The sequence below is a fragment of the Danio rerio genome, chromosome 4 (assembly GCF_049306965.1).
Source record: "Danio rerio strain Tuebingen ecotype United States chromosome 4, GRCz12tu, whole genome shotgun sequence".
Classification (NCBI taxonomy): Eukaryota; Metazoa; Chordata; class Actinopteri; order Cypriniformes; family Danionidae; genus Danio; species Danio rerio.
In genome coordinates this window covers 62,652,501-62,680,268 of record NC_133179.1, presented here as the reverse complement: position 1 = coordinate 62,680,268, position 27,768 = coordinate 62,652,501, and the positions used below count along the sequence as shown (strand labels likewise).

General features: G+C 38.0%; 2 protein-coding genes across 5 annotated transcripts in view; both read right to left on the bottom strand.

Moving 5' to 3' along the window:
• LOC141381797 (protein NLRC3-like) overlaps positions 1-19,159 on the bottom strand; it is a 49,097-nt gene extending 29,938 nt beyond the window's left edge. For all 4 annotated transcript variants that reach the window (XM_073948341.1, XM_073948343.1, XM_073948342.1 and 1 more), the window contains exon 1: positions 19,101-19,159. The gene's annotated coding sequence lies outside the window, so the exon portion shown is untranslated. The remainder of the gene's footprint in view (positions 1-19,100) is intronic.
• Positions 1-27,768, bottom strand: part of LOC141381809 (uncharacterized) — a 705,874-nt gene that overhangs the window by 399,097 nt on the left and 279,009 nt on the right. The gene's annotated exons all lie outside the window — the stretch shown is intronic.

Below are 27,768 nucleotides of genomic sequence, written 5' to 3'. Positions count from 1 at the left end.
CAGATCACTCATAAACACACAGATCACTGACAAACACACAGATCGCTGATAAACACACAGCTCACTTATAAACACACAGATCACTCATAAACACACAGATCACTTATAAACACACAGATCACTCATAAACACACAGATCGCTGATAAACACACAGATCACTTATAAACACACAGATCACTCATAAACACACAGATCACTCATAAACACACAGATCACTCATAAACACACAGATCACTTATAAACACACAGATCACTCATAAACACACAGATCGCTGATAAACACACAGATCACTCATAAACACACAGATCACTGACAAACACACAGATCGCTGATAAACACACAGATCATTCATAAACACACAGATCACTGACAAACACACAGATCGCTGATAAACACACAGATCATTCATAAACACACAGACTCATTAATAAACACACAGATCACTCATAAACACACAGATCACTCATAAACACACAGACTCATTAATAAACACACAGATCACTCATAAACACACAGATCATTCATAAACACACAGATCACTCATAAACACACAGATCACTTATAAACACACAGATCACTCATAAACACACAGATCGCTGATAAACACACAGATCACTCATAAACGCACAGACTCATTAATAAACACACAGATCACTCATAAACACACAGATCACTGACAAACACACAGATCGCTCATAAACACACAGATCATTCATAAACACACAGATCGCTCATAAACACACAGATCACTCATAAACACACAGATCATTCATAAACACACAGACTCATTAATAAACACACAGATCGCTCATAAACACACAGAACCCTCATGAACACACAGATCACTCATAAACACACAGATCACTGACAAACACACAGATCACTGATAAACACACAGATCACTTATAAACACACAGATCACTCATAAACACACAGATCACTTATAAACACACAGATCACTCATAAACACACAGATCACTTATAAACACACAGATCACTCATAAACACACAGATCACTGACAAACACACAGATCACTCATAAACACACAGATCACTTATAAACACACAGATCACTCATAAACACACAGATCGCTGATAAACACACAGATCGCTGATAAACACACAGATCACTTATAAACACACAGATCACTCATAAACACACAGATCACTTATAAACACACAGATCACTCATAAACACACAGATCACTCATAAACACACAGATCACTTATAAACACACAGATCACTCATAAACACACAGATCACTCATAAACACACAGATCACTCATAAACACACAGATCACTCATAAACACACAGATCACTGACAAACACACAGATCGCTGATAAACACACAGATCACTTATAAACACACAGATCACTCATAAACACACAGATCACTCATAAATACACACAGATCGCTGATAAACACACAGATCACTCATAAACACACAGATCACTTATAAACACACAGATCACTCATAAACACACAGATCACTCATAAACACACAGATCGCTGATAAACACACAGATCACTTATAAACACACAGATCACTCATAAACGCACAGACTCATTAATAAACACACAGATCACTCATAAACACACAGAACCCTCATGAACACACAGATCACTCATAAACACACAGATCACTGACAAACACAGATCGCTCATAAACACACAGATCATTCATAAACACACAGACTCATTAATAAACACACAGATCACTCATAAACACACAGATCATTCATAAACACACAGATCACTCATAAACACACAGATCACTTATAAACACACAGATCACTCATAAACACACAGATCGCTGATAAACACACAGATCACTCATAAACACACAGATCACTCATAAACGCACAGACTCATTAATAAACACACAGATCACTCATAAACACACAGATCACTGACAAACACACAGATCGCTCATAAACACACAGATCATTCATAAACACACAGATCGCTCATAAACACACAGATCACTCATAAACACACAGATCATTCATAAACACACAGACTCATTAATAAACACACAGATCGCTCATAAACACACAGAACCCTCATGAACACACAGATCACTCATAAACACACAGATCACTGACAAACACACAGATCGCTGATAAACACACAGATCACTTATAAACACACAGATCACTCATAAACACACAGATCACTCATAAACACACAGATCACTCATAAACACACAGATCACTCATAAACACACAGATCACTGACAAACACACAGATCACTCATAAACACACAGATCACTTATAAACACACAGATCACTCATAAACACACAGATCGCTGATAAACACACAGATCGCTGATAAACACACAGATCACTTATAAACACACAGATCACTCATAAACACACAGATCACTTATAAACACACAGATCACTCATAAACACACAGATCACTCATAAACACACAGATCACTTATAAACACACAGATCACTCATAAACACACAGATCACTCATAAACACACAGATCACTCATAAACACACAGATCACTCATAAACACACAGATCACTGACAAACACACAGATCGCTGATAAACACACAGATCACTTATAAACACACAGATCACTCATAAACACACAGATCACTCATAAATACACACAGATCGCTGATAAACACACAGATCACTCATAAACACACAGATCACTTATAAACACACAGATCACTCATAAACACACAGATCACTCATAAACACACAGATCGCTGATAAACACACAGATCACTTATAAACACACAGATCACTCATAAACGCACAGACTCATTAATAAACACACAGATCACTCATAAACACACAGAACCCTCATGAACACACAGATCACTCATAAACACACAGATCACTGACAAACACAGATCGCTCATAAACACACAGATCATTCATAAACACACAGACTCATTAATAAACACACAGATCACTCATAAACACACAGATCATTCATAAACACACAGATCACTCATAAACACACAGATCACTTATAAACACACAGATCACTCATAAACACACAGATCGCTGATAAACACACAGATCACTCATAAACACACAGATCACTCATAAACACACAGACTCATTAATAAACACACAGATCACTCATAAACACACAGATCACTGACAAACACACAGATCGCTCATAAACACACAGATCATTCATAAACACACAGATCGCTCATAAACACACAGATCACTCATAAACACACAGATCATTCATAAACACACAGACTCATTAATAAACACACAGATCGCTCATAAACACACAGAACCCTCATGAACACACAGATCACTCATAAACACACAGATCACTGACAAACACACAGATCGCTGATAAACACACAGATCACTTATAAACACACAGATCACTCATAAACACACAGATCACTTATAAACACACAGATCACTCATAAACACACAGATCACTTATAAACACACAGATCACTCATAAACACACAGATCACTGACAAACACACAGATCACTCATAAACACACAGATCACTTATAAACACACAGATCACTCATAAACACACAGATCGCTGATAAACACACAGATCGCTGATAAACACACAGATCACTTATAAACACACAGATCACTCATAAACACACAGATCACTTATAAACACACAGATCACTCATAAACACACAGATCACTCATAAACACACAGATCACTTATAAACACACAGATCACTCATAAACACACAGATCACTCATAAACACACAGATCACTCATAAACACACAGATCACTCATAAACACACAGATCACTGACAAACACACAGATCGCTGATAAACAGATCACTTATAAACACACAGATCACTCATAAACACACAGATCACTCATAAACACACAGATCGCTGATAAACACACAGATCACTCATAAACACACAGATCACTTATAAACACACAGATCACTCATAAACACACAGATCACTCATAAACACACAGATCGCTGATAAACACACAGATCACTCATAAACACACAGATCACTCATAAACGCACAGACTCATTAATAAACACACAGATCACTCATAAACACACAGAACCCTCATGAACACACAGATCACTCATAAACACACAGATCACTGACAAACACAGATCGCTCATAAACACACAGATCATTCATAAACACACAGACTCATTAATAAACACACAGATCACTCATAAACACACAGAACCCTCATGAACACACAGATCACTCATAAACACACAGAACCCTCATGAACACACAGATCACTCATAAACACACAGATCATTCATAAACACACAGATCACTCATAAACACACAGAACCCTCATGAACACACAGATCACTCATAAACACACAGATCACTGACAAACACACAGATCACTTATAAACACACAGATCACTCATAAACACACAGATCACTCATAAACACACAGATCACTCATAAACACACAGATCACTCATAAACACACAGATCATTCATAAACACACAGATCGCTCATAAACACACAGATCACTCATAAACACACAGATCATTCATAAACACACAGATCACTCATAAACACACAGATCGCTGATAAACACACAGATCACTTATAAACACACAGATCACTCATAAACACACAGATCACTCATAAACACACAGATCACTCATAAACACACAGATCACTTATAAACACACAGATCACTCATAAACACACAGATCGCTCATAAACACACAGATCACTCATAAACACACAGATCACTCATAAACACACAGATCACTTATAAACACACAGATCACTGACAAACACACAGATCGCTCATAAACACACAGATCATTAATAAACACACAGATCACTCATAAACACACAGATCACTGACAAACACACAGATCGCTCATAAACACACAGATCATTCATAAACACACAGATCGCTCATAAACACACAGATCACTCATAAACACACAGATCACTGACAAACACACAGATCGCTGATAAACACACAGATCATTCATAAACACACAGATCATTCATAAACACACAGATCGCTCATAAACACACAGATCATTCATAAACACACAGACTCATTAATAAACACACAGATCACTCATAAACACACAGATCACTCATAAACACACAGATCGCTGATAAACACACAGATCACTCATAAACACACAGATCACTCATAAACGCACAGACTCATTAATAAACACACAGATTACTCATAAACACAGATAACTGACAAACACACAGATCGCTGATAAACACACAGATCACTTATAAACACACAGATCACTCATAAACACACAGATCACTCATAAACACACAGATCATTCATAAACACACAGACTCATTAATAAACACACAGATCACTCATAAACACACAGATCACTCATAAACACACAGATCGCTGATAAACACACAGATCACTCATAAACACACAGATCACTCATAAACGCACAGACTCATTAATAAACACACAGATCACTGACAAACACACAGATCGCTGATAAACACACAGATCACTTATAAACACACAGATCACTCATAAACACACAGATCACTCATAAACACACAGATCACTCATAAACACACAGATCACTCATAAACGCACAGACTCATTAATAAACACACAGATTACTCATAAACACACAGATAACTGACAAACACACAGATCGCTGATAAACACACAGATCACTTATAAACACACAGATCACTCATAAACACACAGATCACTTATAAACACACAGATCACTCATAAACACACAGATCGCTGATAAACACACAGATCGCTGATAAACACACAGATCACTTATAAACACACAGATCACTCATAAACACACAGATCACTTATAAACACACAGATCACTCATAAACACACAGATCACTCATAAACACACAGATCACTCATAAACACACAGATCACTCATAAACACACAGATCACTTATAAACACATAGATCACTCATAAACACACAGATCGCTGATAAACACACAGATCACTCATAAACGCACAGACTCATTAATAAACACACAGATCACTCATAAACACACAGAACCCTCATGAACACACAGATCACTCATAAACACACAGATCACTGACAAACACAGATCGCTCATAAACACACAGAACATTCATAAACACACAGACTCATTAATAAACACACAGATCACTCATAAACACACAGATCACTCATAAACACACAGATCACTGACAAACACACAGATCGCTGATAAACACACAGATCACTTATAAACACACAGATCACTCATAAACACACAGATCACTCATAAACACACAGATCACTGACAAACACACAGATCGCTGATAAACACACAGATCATTCATAAACACACAGATCACTCATAAACACACAGAACCCTCATGAACACACAGATCACTCATAAACACACAGATCACTCATAAACACACAGATCACTGACAAACACACAGATCGCTGATAAACACACAGATCACTCATAAACACACAGATCACTCATAAACACACAGATCACTGACAAACACACAGATCACTCATAAACACACAGATCACTGACAAACACACAGATCGCTGATAAACACACAGATCACTCATAAACACACAGATCACTCATAAACACACAGATCACTGACAAACACACAGATCGCTGATAAACACACAGATCACTCATAAACACACAGATCACTCATAAACACACAGATCACTGATAAACACACAGATCACTCATAAACACACAGATCACTGATAAACACACAGATCACTCATAAACACACAGATCACTGACAAACACACAGATCGCTGATAAACACACAGATCATTCATAAACACACAGATCACTCATAAACACACAGATCACTCATAAACACACAGATCATTCATAAACACACAGATCACTCATAAACACACAGATCACTCATAAACACACAGATCGCTGATAAACACACAGATTGCTGATAAACACACAGATCACTTATAAACACACAGATCACTCATAAACACACAGATCACTTATAAACACACAGATCACTCATAAACACACAGAACCCTCATGAACACACAATCACTCATAAACACACAGATCACTGACAAACACACAGATCGCTGATAAACACACAGATCACTTATAAACACTCAGATCACTGACAAACACACAGATCGCTGATAAACACACAGATCATTCATAAACACACAGATCACTCATAAACACACAGATCAATGACAAACACAAAGATCGCTGATAAACACACAGATCACTCATAAACACACAGATCACTCATAAACACACAGATCGCTGATAAACACACAGATCACTCATAAACACACAGATCGCTGATAAACACACAGATCGCTGATAAACACACAGATCACTTATAAACACACAGATCACTCGAAAACACACAGATCACTTATAAACACACAGATCACTCATAAACACACAGATCACTCATAAACACACAGATCACTTATAAACACACAGATCACTCATAAACACACAGATCGCTGATAAACACACAGATCACTCATAAACACACAGATCACTCATAAAGGCACAGACTCATTAATAAACACACAGATCACTCATAAACACACAGATCACTTATAAACACACAGATCACTCATAAACACACAGATCGCTGATAAACACACAGATCGCTGATAAACACACAGATCACTTATAAACACACAGATCACTCATAAACACACAGATCACTTATAAACACACAGATCACTCATAAACACACAGATCACTCATAAACACACAGATCACTTATAAACACACAGATCACTCATAAACACACAGATCACTCATAAACACACAGATCACTCATAAACACACAGATCACTCATAAACACACAGATCACTGACAAACACACAGATCACTCATAAACACACAGATCACTTATAAACACACAGATCACTCATAAACACACAGATCACTCATAAACACACAGATCGCTGATAAACACACAGATCACTCATAAACACACAGATCACTCATAAACGCACAGACTCATTAATAAACACACAGATCACTCATAAACACACAGAACCCTCATGAACACACAGATCACTCATAAACACACAGATCACTGACAAACACAGATCGCTCATAAACACACAGATCATTCATAAACACACAGACTCATTAATAAACACACAGATCACTCATAAACACACAGAACCCTCATGAACACACAGATCACTCATAAACACACAGAACCCTCATGAACACACAGATCACTCATAAACACACAGATCATTCATAAACACACAGATCACTCATAAACACACAGAACCCTCATGAACACACAGATCACTCATAAACACACAGATCACTGACAAACACACAGATCACTTATAAACACACAGATCACTCATAAACACACAGATCACTCATAAACACACAGATCACTCATAAACACACAGATCATTCATAAACACACAGATCGCTCATAAACACACAGATCGCTCATAAACACACAGATCATTCATAAACACACAGATCACTCATAAACACACAGATCGCTGATAAACACACAGATCACTTATAAACACACAGATCACTCATAAACACACAGATCACTCATAAACACACAGATCACTCATAAACACACAGATCACTTATAAACACACAGATCACTGACAAACACACAGATCGCTCATAAACACACAGATCATTCATAAACACACAGATCGCTCATAAACACACAGATCACTCATAAACACACAGATCACTCATAAACACACAGATCACTTATAAACACACAGATCACTGACAAACACACAGATCGCTCATAAACACACAGATCATTAATAAACACACAGATCACTCATAAACACACAGATCACTGACAAACACACAGATCGCTCATAAACACACAGATCATTCATAAACACACAGATCGCTCATAAACACACAGATCACTCATAAACACACAGATCACTGACAAACACACAGATCGCTGATAAACACACAGATCATTCATAAACACACAGATCATTCATAAACACACAGATCGCTCATAAACACACAGATCATTCATAAACACACAGACTCATTATTAAACACACAGATCACTCATAAACACACAGATCACTCATAAACACACAGATCGCTGATAAACACACAGATCACTCATAAACACACAGATCACTCATAAACGCACAGACTCATTAATAAACACACAGATTACTCATAAACACACAGATAACTGACAAACACACAGATCGCTGATAAACACACAGATCACTTATAAACACACAGATCACTCATAAACACACAGATCACTCATAAACACACAGATCATTCATAAACACACAGACTCATTAATAAACACACAGATCACTCATAAACACACAGATCACTCATAAACACACAGATCGCTGATAAACACACAGATCACTCATAAACACACAGATCACTCATAAACGCACAGACTCATTAATAAACACACAGATCACTGACAAACACACAGATCGCTGATAAACACACAGATCACTTATAAACACACAGATCACTCATAAACACACAGATCACTCATAAACACACAGATCACTCATAAACACACAGATCGCTGATAAACACACAGATCACTCATAAACGCACAGACTCATTAATAAACACACAGATCACTCATAAACACACAGATCACTTATAAACACACAGATCACTCATAAACACACAGATCGCTGATAAACACACAGATCGCTGATAAACACACAGATCACTTATAAACACACAGATCACTCATAAACACACAGATCGCTGATAAACACACAGATCACTCATAAACGCACAGACTCATTAATAAACACACAGATCACTCATAAACACACAGAACCCTCATGAACACACAGATCACTCATAAACACACAGATCACTGACAAACACAGATCGCTCATAAACACACAGATCATTCATAAACACACAGACTCATTAATAAACACACAGATCACTCATAAACACACAGATCACTCATAAACACACAGATCACTGACAAACACACAGATCGCTGATAAACACACAGATCACTTATAAACACACAGATCACTCATAAACACACAGATCACTCATAAACACACAGATCACTGACAAACACACAGATCGCTGATAAACACACAGATCATTCATAAACACACAGATCACTCATAAACACACAGAACCCTCATGAACACACAGATCACTCATAAACACACAGATCACTCATAAACACACAGATCACTGACAAACACACAGATCGCTGATAAACACACAGATCACTCATAAACACACAGATCACTCATAAACACACAGATCACTGACAAACACACAGATCACTCATAAACACACAGATCACTGACAAACACACAGATCGCTGATAAACACACAGATCACTCATAAACACACAGATCACTCATAAACACACAGATCACTGATAAACACACAGATCACTCATAAACACACAGATCACTGATAAACACACAGATCATTCATAAACACACAGAACCCTCATGAACACACAGATCACTCATAAACACACAGATCACTGACAAACACACAGATCGCTGATAAACACACAGATCATTCATAAACACACAGATCACTCATAAACACACAGATCACTCATAAACACACAGATCGCTGATAAACACACAGATTGCTGATAAACACACAGATTGCTGATAAACACACAGATCACTTATAAACACACAGATCACTCATAAACACACAGATTGCTGATAAACACACAGATCACTTATAAACACACAGATCACTCATAAACACACAGATCGCTGATAAACACACAGATTGCTGATAAACACACAGATTGCTGATAAACACACAGATCACTCATAAACACACAGATCGCTGATAAACACACAGATTGCTGATAAACACACAGATCACTTATAAACACACAGATCACTCATAAACACACAGATCACTTATAAACACACAGATCACTCATAAACACACAGAACCCTCATGAACACACAATCACTCATAAACACACAGATCACTTATAAACACTCAGATCACTGACAAACACACAGATCGCTGATAAACACACAGATCATTCATAAACACACAGATCACTCATAAACACACAGATCAATGACAAACACAAAGATCGCTGATAAACACACAGATCACTTATAAACACACAGATCACTCATAAACACACAGATCATTCATAAACACACAGACTCATTAATAAACACACAGATCACTCATAAACACACAGATCACTCATAAACACACAGATCACTGACAAACACACAGATCGCTGATAAACACACAGATCACTTATAAACACACAGATCACTCATAAACACACAGATCACTCATAAACACACAGATCACTGACAAACACACAGATCGCTGATAAACACACAGATCATTCATAAACACACAGATCACTCATAAACACACAGAACCCTCATGAACACACAGATCACTCATAAACACACAGATCACTCATAAACACACAGATCACTGACAAACACACAGATCGCTGATAAACACACAGATCACTCATAAACACACAGATCACTCATAAACACACAGATCACTGACAAACACACAGATCACTCATAAACACACAGATCACTGACAAACACACAGATCGCTGATAAACACACAGATCACTCATAAACACACAGATCACTCATAAACACACAGATCACTGATAAACACACAGATCACTCATAAACACACAGATCACTGATAAACACACAGATCATTCATAAACACACAGAACCCTCATGAACACACAGATCACTCATAAACACACAGATCACTGACAAACACACAGATCATTCATAAACACACAGATCACTCATAAACACACAGATCACTGACAAACACACAGATCATTCATAAACACACAGATCACTCATAAACACACAGATCACTCATAAACACACAGATCGCTGATAAACACACAGATTGCTGATAAACACACAGATTGCTGATAAACACACAGATCACTTATAAACACACAGATCACTCATAAACACACAGATTGCTGATAAACACACAGATCACTTATAAACACACAGATCACTCATAAACACACAGATCGCTGATAAACACACAGATTGCTGATAAACACACAGATTGCTGATAAACACACAGATCACTCATAAACACACAGATCGCTGATAAACACACAGATTGCTGATAAACACACAGATCACTTATAAACACACAGATCACTCATAAACACACAGATCACTTATAAACACACAGATCACTCATAAACACACAGAACCCTCATGAACACACAATCACTCATAAACACACAGATCACTTATAAACACTCAGATCACTGACAAACACACAGATCGCTGATAAACACACAGATCATTCATAAACACACAGATCACTCATAAACACACAGATCAATGACAAACACAAAGATCGCTGATAAACACACAGATCACTCATAAACACACAGATCACTTATAAACACACAGATCACTCATAAACACACAGATCGCTGATAAACACACAGATCACTCATAAACACACAGATCGCTGATAAACACACAGATCGCTGATAAACACACAGATCACTTATAAACACACAGATCACTCGAAAACACACAGATCACTTATAAACACACAGATCACTCATAAACACACAGATCACTCATAAACACACAGATCACTTATAAACACACAGATCACTCATAAACACACAGATCGCTGATAAACACACAGATCACTCATAAACACACAGATCACTCATAAAGGCACAGACTCATTAATAAACACACAGATCACTGACAAACACACAGATCGCTCATAAACACACAGATCATTCATAAACACACAGATCGCTCATAAACACACAGATCACTCATAAACACACAGATCACTCATAAACACACAGATCACTGACAAACACACAGATCGCTGATAAACACACAGATCATTCATAAACACACAGATCATTCATAAACACACAGATCGCTCATAAACACACATCACTCATAAACACACAGACTCATTAATAAACACACAGATCACTCATAAACACACAGAACCCTCATGAACACACAGATCACTCATAAACACAGATCACTGACAAACACACAGATCGCTGATAAACACACAGATCACTTACAAACACACAGATCACTCATAAACACACAGATCACTTATAAACACACAGATCACTCATAAACACACAGATCACTCATAAACACACAGATTACTGACAAACACACAGATCGCTGATAAACACACAGATCATTCATAAACACACAGATCATTCATAAACACACAGATCGCTCATAAACACACAGATCATTCATAAACACACAGACTCATTAATAAACACACAGATCACTCATAAACACACAGATCACTCATAAACACACAGATCGCTGATAAACACACAGATCACTCATAAACACACAGATCACTCATAAACGCACAGACTCATTAATAAACACACAGATTACTCATAAACACACAGATAACTGACAAACACACAGATCGCTGATAAACACACAGATCACTTATAAACACACAGATCACTCATAAACACACAGATCACTCATAAACACACAGATCATTCATAAACACACAGACTCATTAATAAACACACAGATCACTCATAAACACACAGATCACTCATAAACACACAGATCGCTGATAAACACACAGATCACTCATAAACACACAGATCACTCATAAACGCACAGACTCATTAATAAACACACAGATCACTGACAAACACACAGATCGCTGATAAACACACAGATCACTTATAAACACACAGATCACTCATAAACACACAGATCACTCATAAACACACAGATCACTCATAAACACACAGATCGCTGATAAACACACAGATCACTCATAAACGCACAGACTCATTAATAAACACACAGATCACTCATAAACACACAGATCACTTATAAACACACAGATCACTCATAAACACACAGATCGCTGATAAACACACAGATCGCTGATAAACACACAGATCACTTATAAACACACAGATCACTCATAAACACACAGATCACTTATAAACACACAGATCACTCATAAACACACAGATCACTCATAAACACACAGATCACTTATAAACACACAGATCACTCATAAACACACAGATCGCTGATAAACACACAGATCACTCATAAACGCACAGACTCATTAATAAACACACAGATCACTCATAAACACACAGAACCCTCATGAACACACAGATCACTCATAAACACACAGATCACTGACAAACACAGATCGCTCATAAACACACAGATCATTCATAAACACACAGACTCATTAATAAACACACAGATCACTCATAAACACACAGATCACTCATAAACACACAGAACCCTCATGAACACACAGATCACTCATAAACACACAGATCACTCATAAACACACAGATCACTGACAAACACACAGATCGCTGATAAACACACAGATCACTCATAAACACACAGATCACTCATAAACACACAGATCACTGACAAACACACAGATCACTCATAAACACACAGATCACTGACAAACACACAGATCGCTGATAAACACACAGATCACTCATAAACACACAGATCACTCATAAACACACAGATCACTGATAAACACACAGATCACTCATAAACACACAGATCACTGATAAACACACAGATCATTCATAAACACACAGAACCCTCATGAACACACAGATCACTCATAAACACACAGATCACTGACAAACACACAGATCGCTGATAAACACACAGATCATTCATAAACACACAGATCACTCATAAACACACAGATCACTCATAAACACACAGATCGCTGATAAACACACAGATTGCTGATAAACACACAGATTGCTGATAAACACACAGATCACTTATAAACACACAGATCACTCATAAACACACAGATTGCTGATAAACACACAGATCACTTATAAACACACAGATCACTCATAAACACACAGATCGCTGATAAACACACAGATTGCTGATAAACACACAGATTGCTGATAAACACACAGATCACTCATAAACACACAGATCGCTGATAAACACACAGATTGCTGATAAACACACAGATCACTTATAAACACACAGATCACTCATAAACACACAGATCACTTATAAACACACAGATCACTCATAAACACACAGAACCCTCATGAACACACAATCACTCATAAACACACAGATCACTTATAAACACTCAGATCACTGACAAACACACAGATCATTCATAAACACACAGATCACTCATAAACACACAGATCAATGACAAACACAAAGATCGCTGATAAACACACAGATCACTCATAAACACACAGATCACTTATAAACACACAGATCACTCATAAACACACAGACTCATTAATAAACACACAGATCACTCATAAACACACAGAACCCTCATGAACACACAGATCACTCATAAACACACAGATCACTGACAAACACAGATCGCTCATAAACACACAGATCATTCATAAACACACAGACTCATTAATAAACACACAGATCACTCATAAACACACAGATCACTCATAAACACACAGATCACTGACAAACACACAGATCGCTGATAAACACACAGATCACTTATAAACACACAGATCACTCATAAACACACAGATCACTCATAAACACACAGATCACTGACAAACACACAGATCGCTGATAAACACACAGATCATTCATAAACACACAGATCACTCATAAACACACAGAACCCTCATGAACACACAGATCACTCATAAACACACAGATCACTCATAAACACACAGATCACTGACAAACACACAGATCGCTGATAAACACACAGATCACTCATAAACACACAGATCACTCATAAACACACAGATCACTGACAAACACACAGATCACTCATAAACACACAGATCACTGACAAACACACAGATCGCTGATAAACACACAGATCACTCATAAACACACAGATCACTCATAAACACACAGATCACTGATAAACACACAGATCACTCATAAACACACAGATCACTGATAAACACACAGATCATTCATAAACACACAGAACCCTCATGAACACACAGATCACTCATAAACACACAGATCACTGACAAACACACAGATCATTCATAAACACACAGATCACTCATAAACACACAGATCACTCATAAACACACAGATCGCTGATAAACACACAGATTGCTGATAAACACACAGATTGCTGATAAACACACAGATCACTTATAAACACACAGATCACTCATAAACACACAGATTGCTGATAAACACACAGATCACTTATAAACACACAGATCACTCATAAACACACAGATCGCTGATAAACACACAGATTGCTGATAAACACACAGATTGCTGATAAACACACAGATCACTCATAAACACACAGATCGCTGATAAACACACAGATTGCTGATAAACACACAGATCACTTATAAACACACAGATCACTCATAAACACACAGATCACTTATAAACACACAGATCACTCATAAACACACAGAACCCTCATGAACACACAATCACTCATAAACACACAGATCACTTATAAACACTCAGATCACTGACAAACACACAGATCGCTGATAAACACACAGATCATTCATAAACACACAGATCACTCATAAACACACAGATCAATGACAAACACAAAGATCGCTGATAAACACACAGATCACTCATAAACACACAGATCACTTATAAACACACAGATCACTCATAAACACACAGATCGCTGATAAACACACAGATCACTCATAAACACACAGATCGCTGATAAACACACAGATCGCTGATAAACACACAGATCACTTATAAACACACAGATCACTCGAAAACACACAGATCACTTATAAACACACAGATCACTCATAAACACACAGATCACTCATAAACACACAGATCACTTATAAACACACAGATCACTCATAAACACACAGATCGCTGATAAACACACAGATCACTCATAAACACACAGATCACTCATAAAGGCACAGACTCATTAATAAACACACAGATCACTGACAAACACACAGATCGCTCATAAACACACAGATCATTCATAAACACACAGATCGCTCATAAACACACAGATCACTCATAAACACACAGATCACTCATAAACACACAGATCACTGACAAACACACAGATCGCTGATAAACACACAGATCATTCATAAACACACAGATCATTCATAAACACACAGATCGCTCATAAACACACATCACTCATAAACACACAGACTCATTAATAAACACACAGATCACTCATAAACACACAGAACCCTCATGAACACACAGATCACTCATAAACACAGATCACTGACAAACACACAGATCGCTGATAAACACACAGATCACTTACAAACACACAGATCACTCATAAACACACAGATCACTTATAAACACACAGATCACTCATAAACACACAGATCACTCATAAACACACAGATCGCTGATAAACACACAGATCACTCATAAACACACAGATCACTTATAAACACACAGATCACTCATAAACACACAGATCATTCATAAACACACAGACTCATTAATAAACACACAGATCACTCATAAACACACAGATCACTCATAAACACACAGATCGCTTATAAACACACAGATCACTTATAATCACACAGATCAATCATAAACACACAGATCACTTATAAACACACAGATCACTCATAAACACACAGATCACTCATAAACACACAGATCACTTATAAACACACAGATCACTCATAAACACACAGATCGCTGATAAACACACAGATCACTCATAAACACACAGATCACTTATAAACACACAGATCACTCATAAACGCACAGACTCATTAATAAACACACAGATTACTCATAAACACACAGAACCCTCATGAACACACAGATCACTCATAAACACACAGATCACTGACAAACACAGATCGCTCATAAACACACAGATCATTCATAAACACACAGACTCATTAATAAACACACAGATCACTCAAACACACAGATCACTCATAAACACACAGATCACTCATAAACACACAGACTCATTAATAAACACACAGATCGCTCATAAACACAGAATCCTCATGAACACACAGATCACTCATAAACACAGATCACTGACAAACACACAGATCGCTGATAAACACACAGATCACTTATAAACACACAGATCACTCATAAACACACAGATCACTCATAAACACACAGATCACTGACAAACACACAGATCGCTGATAAACACACAGATCATTCATAAACACACAGATCACTCATAAACACACAGAACCCTCATGAACACACAGTTCACTCATAAACACACAGAACCCTCATGAACACACAGATCACTCATAAACACACAGATCACTGACAAACACAGATCACTGATAAACACACAGATCATTCATAAACACACAGATCACTCATAAACACACAGATCACTGACAAACACACAGATCACTAATAAACACACAGATCACTGACAAACACACAGATCACTTATAAACACACAGATCGCTGATAAACACACAGATCACTTATAAACACTCAGATCATTCATAAACACACAGATCACTCATAAACACACAGATCACTCATAAACACACAGATCATTCATAAACACACAGATCACTCATAAACACACAGATCACTGATAAACACACAGATCACTTATAAACACTCAGATCACTGACAAACACACAGATCGCTGATAAACACACAGATCATTCATAAACACACAGATCACTCATAAACACACAGATCAATGACAAACACAAAGATCGCTGATAAACACACAGATCACTTATAAACACACAGATCACACATAAACACACAGATCACTCATAAACACACAGATCACTCATAAACACACAGACTCATTAATAAACACACAGATCACTCATAAACACACAGATCACTGAAAAACACACAGATCACTCATAAACACACAGATCACTTATAAACACACAGATCACTCATAAACACACAGACTTTAGTACCACAATGAAACACACTCAACATTAAAAGGTGTAAATGAAATCATCAGAATGTCTTCATCTCAGCAGTAAAGTTTTAGAAACACAAAGAGATGATCCACGGATAATCAGACGACACTCATAGATGATATAAAGCACAAAAAGAGCAAACTCTCACCTCAAATAATGCCTGCAGATCTTTTTGTTCTCCCGCTGAACTGTTGAGTTGAACAACAGATCAGAAAATTCTTTCACTTGTGAAAAACGCGTCAAAACATGTTTGAAACATGAGGGAATATCCAGTCAGGAAAAAAACACAGACGCACAATTATCATGGGAGGCTTTTGCTCAGCTCTTAATAGCAGTGTTAAGAAGACAAAGTAAAGCAATCAATGCAATGTTACAGTCTTCTTCTGTAGTGCACTTATATAACAGGTCACTTTCCAAATTTGGTATATACTTACAATAAATAAATTTTAGCCCCAGTTAGGTTTGTGATATTTATATTGTTTATTTATGTTTGTTATTTATATTATTCATGATTGTGAGTGTGCAGTAAAAGTACCACAACAACGATTAAGCTGTTCAAAAAGGCTACAATAAGAAGAGAGAGATGTAGCATCCAATAATAACAAACAACCATGCAATGTAACATTTCCAGCCATAAGTTTTCAAACCAAATACTTTCATTTTTATCAGTTTACTCTTGAGCAAAATAATCTCTCAAAAGCTGTGTCATGTTCAAAACCTTTACTGGATATTCAAGGTTTGTTCTTCATCGTAGTCATATTCTGATAAAATTTCCTCATCCTGTGCAGAAAAGCAAGAGGATTATGGTCTGGATTAACACTGATTATATAACTACTGCCTCCAGGTTAAACTGCAAAATGCTGTAAAGCTGACACCAGCGCCTCCTCAGTTGTCCTGTCCTGTACTTTTCAGCATTCGTAAATTTCCTTAAACACATTCAGCATAATCTATGCTAGCGGTGTCAAACTCAATTCCTGGAGAGTCCTTCAGAATTTAGATCCAACACATTTACCTGCTGCTTAACTCTTATTAGTGCATCCTTGCTTCATCTCCTGAATTAACTTCATGCTTAATATTCAGATTCATGTGCATTTGTTTTTTGGCTGAGGAGGAGCTAAAACAAGGAAAGATAATAAGAAGCCCATTATTCAAACAGGAATTCAATTCAATTCAGCTTTATTTGTATAGCGCTTTTACAATGTAGATTGTGTCAAAGCAGCTTCACATAAATGGTCATAGTAACTGGAACAGTGTGGTTCAGGTTTTAGTGTTTAAGTTCAGTTCAGTTCAGTTTAGCTCAGTTCAGTGTGATTTAATCATTACTGAGAGTTCAAACACTGAAGAGCAAATTCATCGATGCGTAGCTCTACCAATCCTGAACCATGTGAGGCAGTGGCGACAGCGGAGAGGGAAAAAAAACTTCACCTGATGGGAGTGAAGAAAAAAAACCTTGAGAGAACCAGACTCAGTTGGGCATGGCCATTTTAATTTCTCCGCTGGCCAAAAGTCTTGTGCAGAGCTTCATTCGCCGTGGTTTAGGCTGGAAGATGGCCTCAGCGAAGACTCGTCTGTCCCTGGAGCGTCGCTGGAATCAGACTCATGTTCTCCACTCCCCACGACCATCAGCGCAGCAGCAGCTCAGGATATGGCCTGGTCCCGGATATGGAATCCTTGGGATCATCACGTCGCTGGTCTTGGATCCAATCAGTGACTCTGCATAATCTGAGGACCTCGGGATGAGTATTCCCAGGTGAAAATAGAGAATAAAGAAAATAATTAGCGTAGCTGCTGTTCATAGAGTATATAAGCAAGATGCAGAAGCCTGTGTGGAACCCGCTAGGTGATGCATTGAGTGTATGCTTTACTAAACAGATAGGTCTTTAATCTAGTTTTGAACTGGGAGAGTGTGTCTGAGCCTCGGACGTTATCAGGAAGGCTATTCCAGAGTTTAGGAGCCATAAATGAGAAGGCTCGACCTCCTTTACTCGACTTTGCTATTCTAGGTACTACCAGAAGCCCTGAATTTTGAGATCTTAAAGAGCGAGTTGGATTGTAGCGAGACTGAAGATAAACAGGAGCTAGATTATTTAGAGCTTTATAGGTGAGAATTACTATTTTAAATTTAATACAAAACTTAACAGGCAGCCAGTGTAAGGAGGATAAAATTGGGGTTATATGATCATATTTTCTAGACCTGGTCAGAACTCTGGCTGCTGCATTTTGTACTAATTGAAGTTTGTTAATAGAGGATGCTGGGCAGCCAGCAAATAGAGCATTACAGTAATCCAGTCTCGAAGTCATAAAAGCATGGACTAGCTTTTCTGCATCTGAGATGGATAGCATATTTCGTAATTTAGCGATATTTCTCAGATGAAAGAAGGCAGTTTTTGTGACATGGGACATATGATTTTCAAAAGTTAGATTGCTGTCTAATATGACACCCAGATCTTTTATAGTAGAGCTAAAACTAACTTTGTATCCCTCTAATTGTAATTTGAGTTGCGAGATCTGCTGTGTGCAAGATTTAGGCCCAATAAGTAATAATTCTGTTTTGTCGGAGTTTAAGAGAAGAAAATTGTTGGTCATCCAGTCTTTGATGTCTTTGATACACTCAGTTAGTTTAGAAAGTTCAGACGTCTCGTCAGGTTTAGTTGAAATATATAATTGAGTATCATCTGCATAGCAGTGAAAGCTGATCCCATGTCTTCTAATAATGTCTCCCAGAGGTAGCATGTAAATTGTAAACAGTAAAGGGCCTAAAACTGATCCTTAAGGCACCCCATACTTTACTGGGCTGACTTTTGAAGGCTGTCCATTAATATTCACAAACTGGTAGCGGTCAGTTAAGTATGACTTAAACCATTGTAGAGCCTGTCCCTGGACACCTGTAGACTTTAAGCGATTTATGAGGATATTGTGGTCAATGGTATCAAATGCCGCACTAAGATCGAGTAAAACTATTAGCGAGATGCACCCTCGGTCAGCAGCTAAGAGTAAATCATTGGTTATTTTCACTTATGCGGTTTCTGTACTGTGATGAGCCCTGAAACCTGACTGAAACACTTCAAAAATATTGTTCGTCTGCAGAAAAGAGCATAATTGAGTGGAAACAACTTTTTCTAGTATTTTAGACATAAATGGAAGATTTGAAACAGGCCTATAGTTAGCTAAGTTGTTGGGGTCCAGTTGCGGTTTCTTAATAATAGGCTTAATAACAGCTAGCTTGCAAGAGTTTGGAACATGGCCTATAGATAAAGAAGAGTTGATAATGTTAAGAAGAGGTTCTCCTATAGCAGGTAGCAGCTCTTTCAGTAATTTTGTTGGAATTGAGTCCAGCATACACATAGCTGGTTTAGAGCTATTTATAATTTTATCTAGCTCTTCCTGTTCTATGATTTTGAAGCACTGTAGGTTAATATTATTATTACGACTCAGTGAAATATTTACAGGATTTGGAGTATAGGCCGGTGCAGAAAGTTTGGCATCTCCTATTTTCTGTCTTAACTCTAAAGCCTTCTATTTTATCACTTAAAAAATTCATGAAGTCATCACTACTAATTTGCAGTGGAACATTTTGTTCCATAGTTGACCAATTATTTGTTAATTTAGCAATGGTGTTAAATAAAAATTGTTATGATTATTTTCTATCAGTTTGCGCAGGTGCTCGGCCCTGGCAGATTTTAGAGCCCTTCTATAGCTGGACATACTGTCTTTGTATGCAATTCTAAAGACCTCTAAATTAGTTTTTTTTTTTTCCATTTATGTGCTAATGTTGTTTTTAATTCATATTTATGTGTGATTGCAGTCATTATGTTCAAAGTACTATGGTAAACAATACTAAGAGTGTGTCACACAAGCTGTCACTAAACAAATGTGCGAATATAAAATCAACTTTACCTTAGTTGAGGTTACTCCGTGAGCCTACAGTGAAGCACAGTTGAGCGAGAAGCCCGTGGAGAGAAAGCCTTCAGCTCCGCGTCAGCATGTCTCCCAAAGTCTAATAAACACACCAAAAAGCAAACAAAGTCACAACGCTGTAACTATACAAGACATTTATTATACTAGCAAACTGATGCTACTAGCCGTCTTATCATATGTTGACATTTTTACACACTTTAAAAAAGTATATTTAATATGCTTAACAATACAAGCTAGCAGCAGTGCTAGTCTACTCCAAAGTAAACACATTGCGTTGCTTCAAATTACTCAATCATGCTCACTGACTTGAAAGTTGACAAACATAAATGAAAAACGAGTTGTCTTACCGTGTACAGCTCTTGTTTTCATCGAGTTGCATCTCCGACTGATCCAGGAGTGTTTCTCGCTGTTTTCGCGTCTGCTATCATTCTTAGGATTCATCCTATTTCACGAATCAAAATAGCAACATGAAACTTGTGGACTTGATATGTTGACAGACTGGAGTTTGTGCAGGTCCCATAAACGTAATAAAATAGCATGATGATGATAAATTACATCAAAACTAACAACCATTTCTGCTGTTAGCTCCTCTGCCCCACTGTAAACAATGCATACCTGTTACATAAGTCCCTCTTCTGATGACACCGGGGACAAAAGCAGACTTTCCGGAAGTAGGAAAACAGAGACATTTTCTTAAAAATTTGTGCTTTTGCAGTTTGTAAAACATTTTAATATGATATTTTATGGTATTATAGAGTATTTTCACAAACGATTTTTAACAGTTTTTTTAACCTACAATATGCTCTTTAATACCTGTCGCTCTGCCTAAATCATCAAATATTCATCAAGTTTGTATTCTACTCAAAAAAGTAAATGTAGTAAACTAGAAAGAATCTTGATCCTAAAAGTAAAGAAACTTTACAAATAAAAGATGCAACACAGGACAATTGAATGGGTTTTCTAAACTTGAGGCCCTGGTATATGCAAACTAACTCTCCTTGAGCTCCACCTTATTTGATGTGCGCTGTCTTCCCAGTGATGCTACTCATTCAGGGAGTCAGACAGAGAACATCATCCAAAACAACACTAGCTACATGAATACACTTGAGAGTGGAGTACAGATGTATCCACTGTGGCGAGATGGATGCTTTTTAATGTTTATTTTTCTCAAGTGCCACTAGGGGGCGCTGCTCCGACCGGTCCTTCCTATCGCTTCCAGACAATACTTCCGGGGGTCGGAAGGAAGCGGAAGGGCTGGTAAACAATCGGAGATTATAAAAGAGGGAGAAAAGGCCAGAGAAGGGGCTTCTGGTTGTTTTTGGTGTCGGGTATTTGGTGGCAAGAATTGGAGAAGGAGGAGAAGAACGGTGTAAGGTGGAGAGCTTGTTGGTTTCAATGACTGTGTGAGGAAAAAACTGAGGGGTGGAAGCAATTCGTGGACGTGGTGACCAGGCGATCTCTCTAGTATTGTGTGCGAGGGGTCTGAAATTCTGATGGGAAAAGTGGACCTGTGCAGAACGGCTTCGGTGTCCCTGGGTCAGTAACTTTTGTCCATTTGCATCCATTCATACACCCACACATTCCACACACACATTACAACGTTATCACATAGGCTTTCTTTACATTTTTTCCCTCTCTTGTTTCCAGTCGATCAGCCACACATTATTATTGTTTGTTTGTTTGTTTGTTTGTTTTCTTTTGGGTTATCTAAACATTATTATTGAAGTGTTTGAATTGTTTGTTTGATGTTTCCTTTTGTTACCTAAGAAGTGCTAATTTTGACTATGATCTATGAATGAACAGTGATTAAAAGTATATATTTTGATTTAGAAAACCTTTTTGTTGTACTGCTTGTTAAAAATATACCAGTTAATTTAATTTAAAGTGTGTGTTGGGTTATCTTTATTTTCTTCTCTTTGTGTGTATGGTGGTTGAGTGTTTGCCGCGGCTATCCAGGGTTTTAATTTAATTTTTGGCAAGTTAATCTTGTCTGGCGCCCAAAGATTTATTAATTCTGGTAACTATTTTTTTTTTTTGTTTGAGGTCCGCTGGCAGTGGGATTAAGGGACGTGTGAAAGCCAGCTAGTGCAGTACTCACGTGGACCAGCGATTGAGCGTTCGGCTGCGGTGCAGGAGGTCCCGTGTTCGAATCCCGCGGAGTTCAGTTTTTGAGATTTGAATTATTATTTTTTCTTATTATAAACTGTATATAAGATTTATTTATTACAAACAACCACCGTCACACCACACCTGTACAATCACTTGCAAAGAGAGATTTTAATCCGCAGAGGTGCTGTTTGCCAGATGTTTATGAAACTATTCTTTCAACCGCCATCATTGAGTTTACAGTAAACGTGAGGAGCACAACACATTTACAACCCCACCTACTGCAGTGTAGGAGTGTTGGAAAACAGTATACTGTCACTCAGCCTTTTCAAACATTATTTAGACATGAAACATCCTGTGCACATGAGAAAATTTTTTGCTGCATTCATGTCATGTGTGCAACTTTTGTCCAATTCTATAGACACTCACCAGATCTGTACGGTTTCTCTCCAGTGTGAATCTTCTTCTGTTTCCAGAGGTGGTAACTGATTAAACCTCTTGTCACAGTGTGAACACTTGTACGGTCTCTCAAGTGTGAAACGTCTGGTGCAGTTTCAATTTTGTAATAAAAGTCTTCTCACACTTAAGCACATATACTCTTTCACACCAGTGTGGATCTTCATGTGTTCATTAAGGTTTGCTGATTGGTTGAAACTCTTCCCACACTGAGTGCATGTGAATGGTTTATCTCCAGTGTGGGTCTTCATGTGTTTATTAAGGTCTGAGGAGTTGTTGAAACTCATCCCACACCGAAGCTGCGGTCACACTAGAGTTTGAGCATGCGAAATTCTGTTATATGGCGCTGTGTAAAGGAGCGGTATTAAACAAGATGATTAGACATAAAAAAGTGAGCGATTGGTACATATTTTACATTTCTGTCCATAAAGGTCATGTTTTTATCTTTAATTGGTCTTACAGTCAAGTGATACAATTTCGCAGGTCAGAGTTCACCAAGCTTGAACTTTGCAAAGCAGTGAACTGTGAAACTTAACACATAAACTTGGTTTGTGGTCTGACACATTCCCGTGCTTATGAAAGGAAATCCATGGGGAGAAAAGTCCAGTGTGACCGCGGCTTAAGTGCAAGTGAATGGTTTCTCTCCAGTGTGGATCATCATGTGTCGATTAAAGTGTGATGATCGGCTGAAACTCTTCTCACATTGAGTGCATGTGAATGGTCTCTCTCCAGTGTGCATCTTCATGTGTTCATTAAGGTGTGATGATCGGCTGAAACCAGTGGCGTAGCGCAAAATACGGAGGCCCCCCTGCAGGGATCACCGACGGGGCCCCCAGTTGAAGGCGGGGGTGGGGGGGGTATACACATAGATATACACATATACACATATGTCTATGATCGGGAGTTTTCCTGGATGTTAGTATGCATTTTTTTTAATGATGAAAATTTTTATTTGACATCACTTTTCTACATTGATGGATCACTTATCGCACGGGCATTCCAGACAAAAAGCTTGTGTTTGTGTGTATGGAAATGTACTATTCACTCTCCCTGTTAAATTTGATCTAATCATGTGCTGAAATACAGCTCCTCTCCTGCTTTCACTGCTCATACTGACGGAGGGAGCGATTTGTTTGTGAATGAATCTCCGTTATGAACGACTCGTTCACTAGCCGACAATAATACAAGTTTCTGGCACCACAGTATCTCTTTGTCATATTTCTTTGGCATTGTTTGCTGATTTATTCAACAAACCTAGCATAAACCGAGTGTTTAGTGCGAGTTGGTGCTACTTTGCCTTATGGTGAATGCAGTAAGTGACTATAGCTATTATCAATAACGGTACCTGTTTAGCACAAATTTCAAAACATACAAAAACGTAAAAAACTTAATCCTATGAAATGTTCTGCCTTTGTGCTTAGTTTTCTTTGTTTTCTCGTTACTACACTCGTAGACGGCGCTTAAGTCGTGCATCTTCACGTAATAACACTGTCTTGACTAGTGCGGTTGAATGACATTTGTCCTTGGAGCACTGTACCAATGTGGCGGCGCTATAGACGCATGCTCAGGGTCCCTATGCGATATCTAGTGTATATATCTATGTCATAAATTGAGGAGCGGGGAAAGGAGGCGGAGTGGCGTGACAACGCGAGGAATCCTTCACAAACTGAGGAGCGATCACAAACCGAAAGTGTCGAGAGCGTCAAAGTAGCCAGAAGTCATTCATTTTTTAACGAGAACCGGCGGCGAGAAACAGCGGCGCGTCTTCATTGGCTATGACGCGGTTCGGCGGCAAGCAATCAGAATGAAGTAGTCCACCGCCTGAGCGGAGTTCAGAGAACACAGACCTGTAAACTTTGGTTCCGACCACAGTTGTTCCCAAGAGTTTGATTATTGCGGTTCCTGGATTTTCAATTATTAAAAATCGCGACGACGTGGGGCCCCCTAATCACGCGGGGCCCCCCCGCGGTGCGTGCCCTGCGGGCCCGTCCACTACGCCACTGGCTGAAACTCTTCCTACACAGAGTGCATGTGAATGGTTTCTCTCCAGTGTGGATCCTCATGTGAATCTTAAGATCCCATTTTCTTCCAAAACTCTTCCCACACTGAGTGCAGGTGAATGGTTTCTCTCCAGTGTGGATCCTGATGTGTTTATTAGGGCGTGATGAGCAGTTAATAGTCTTTCCACACTGGGTGCAAGTAAAGGGTTTCTCTCTAGTGTGGATCTTCTTGTGTTTATTAAGGTGTGATGATCGGCTGAAACTCTTCCCACATTGAGTGCATGTGAATGGTTTCTCTCCAGTGTGGATCCTCATGTGAATCTTAAGATCCCATTT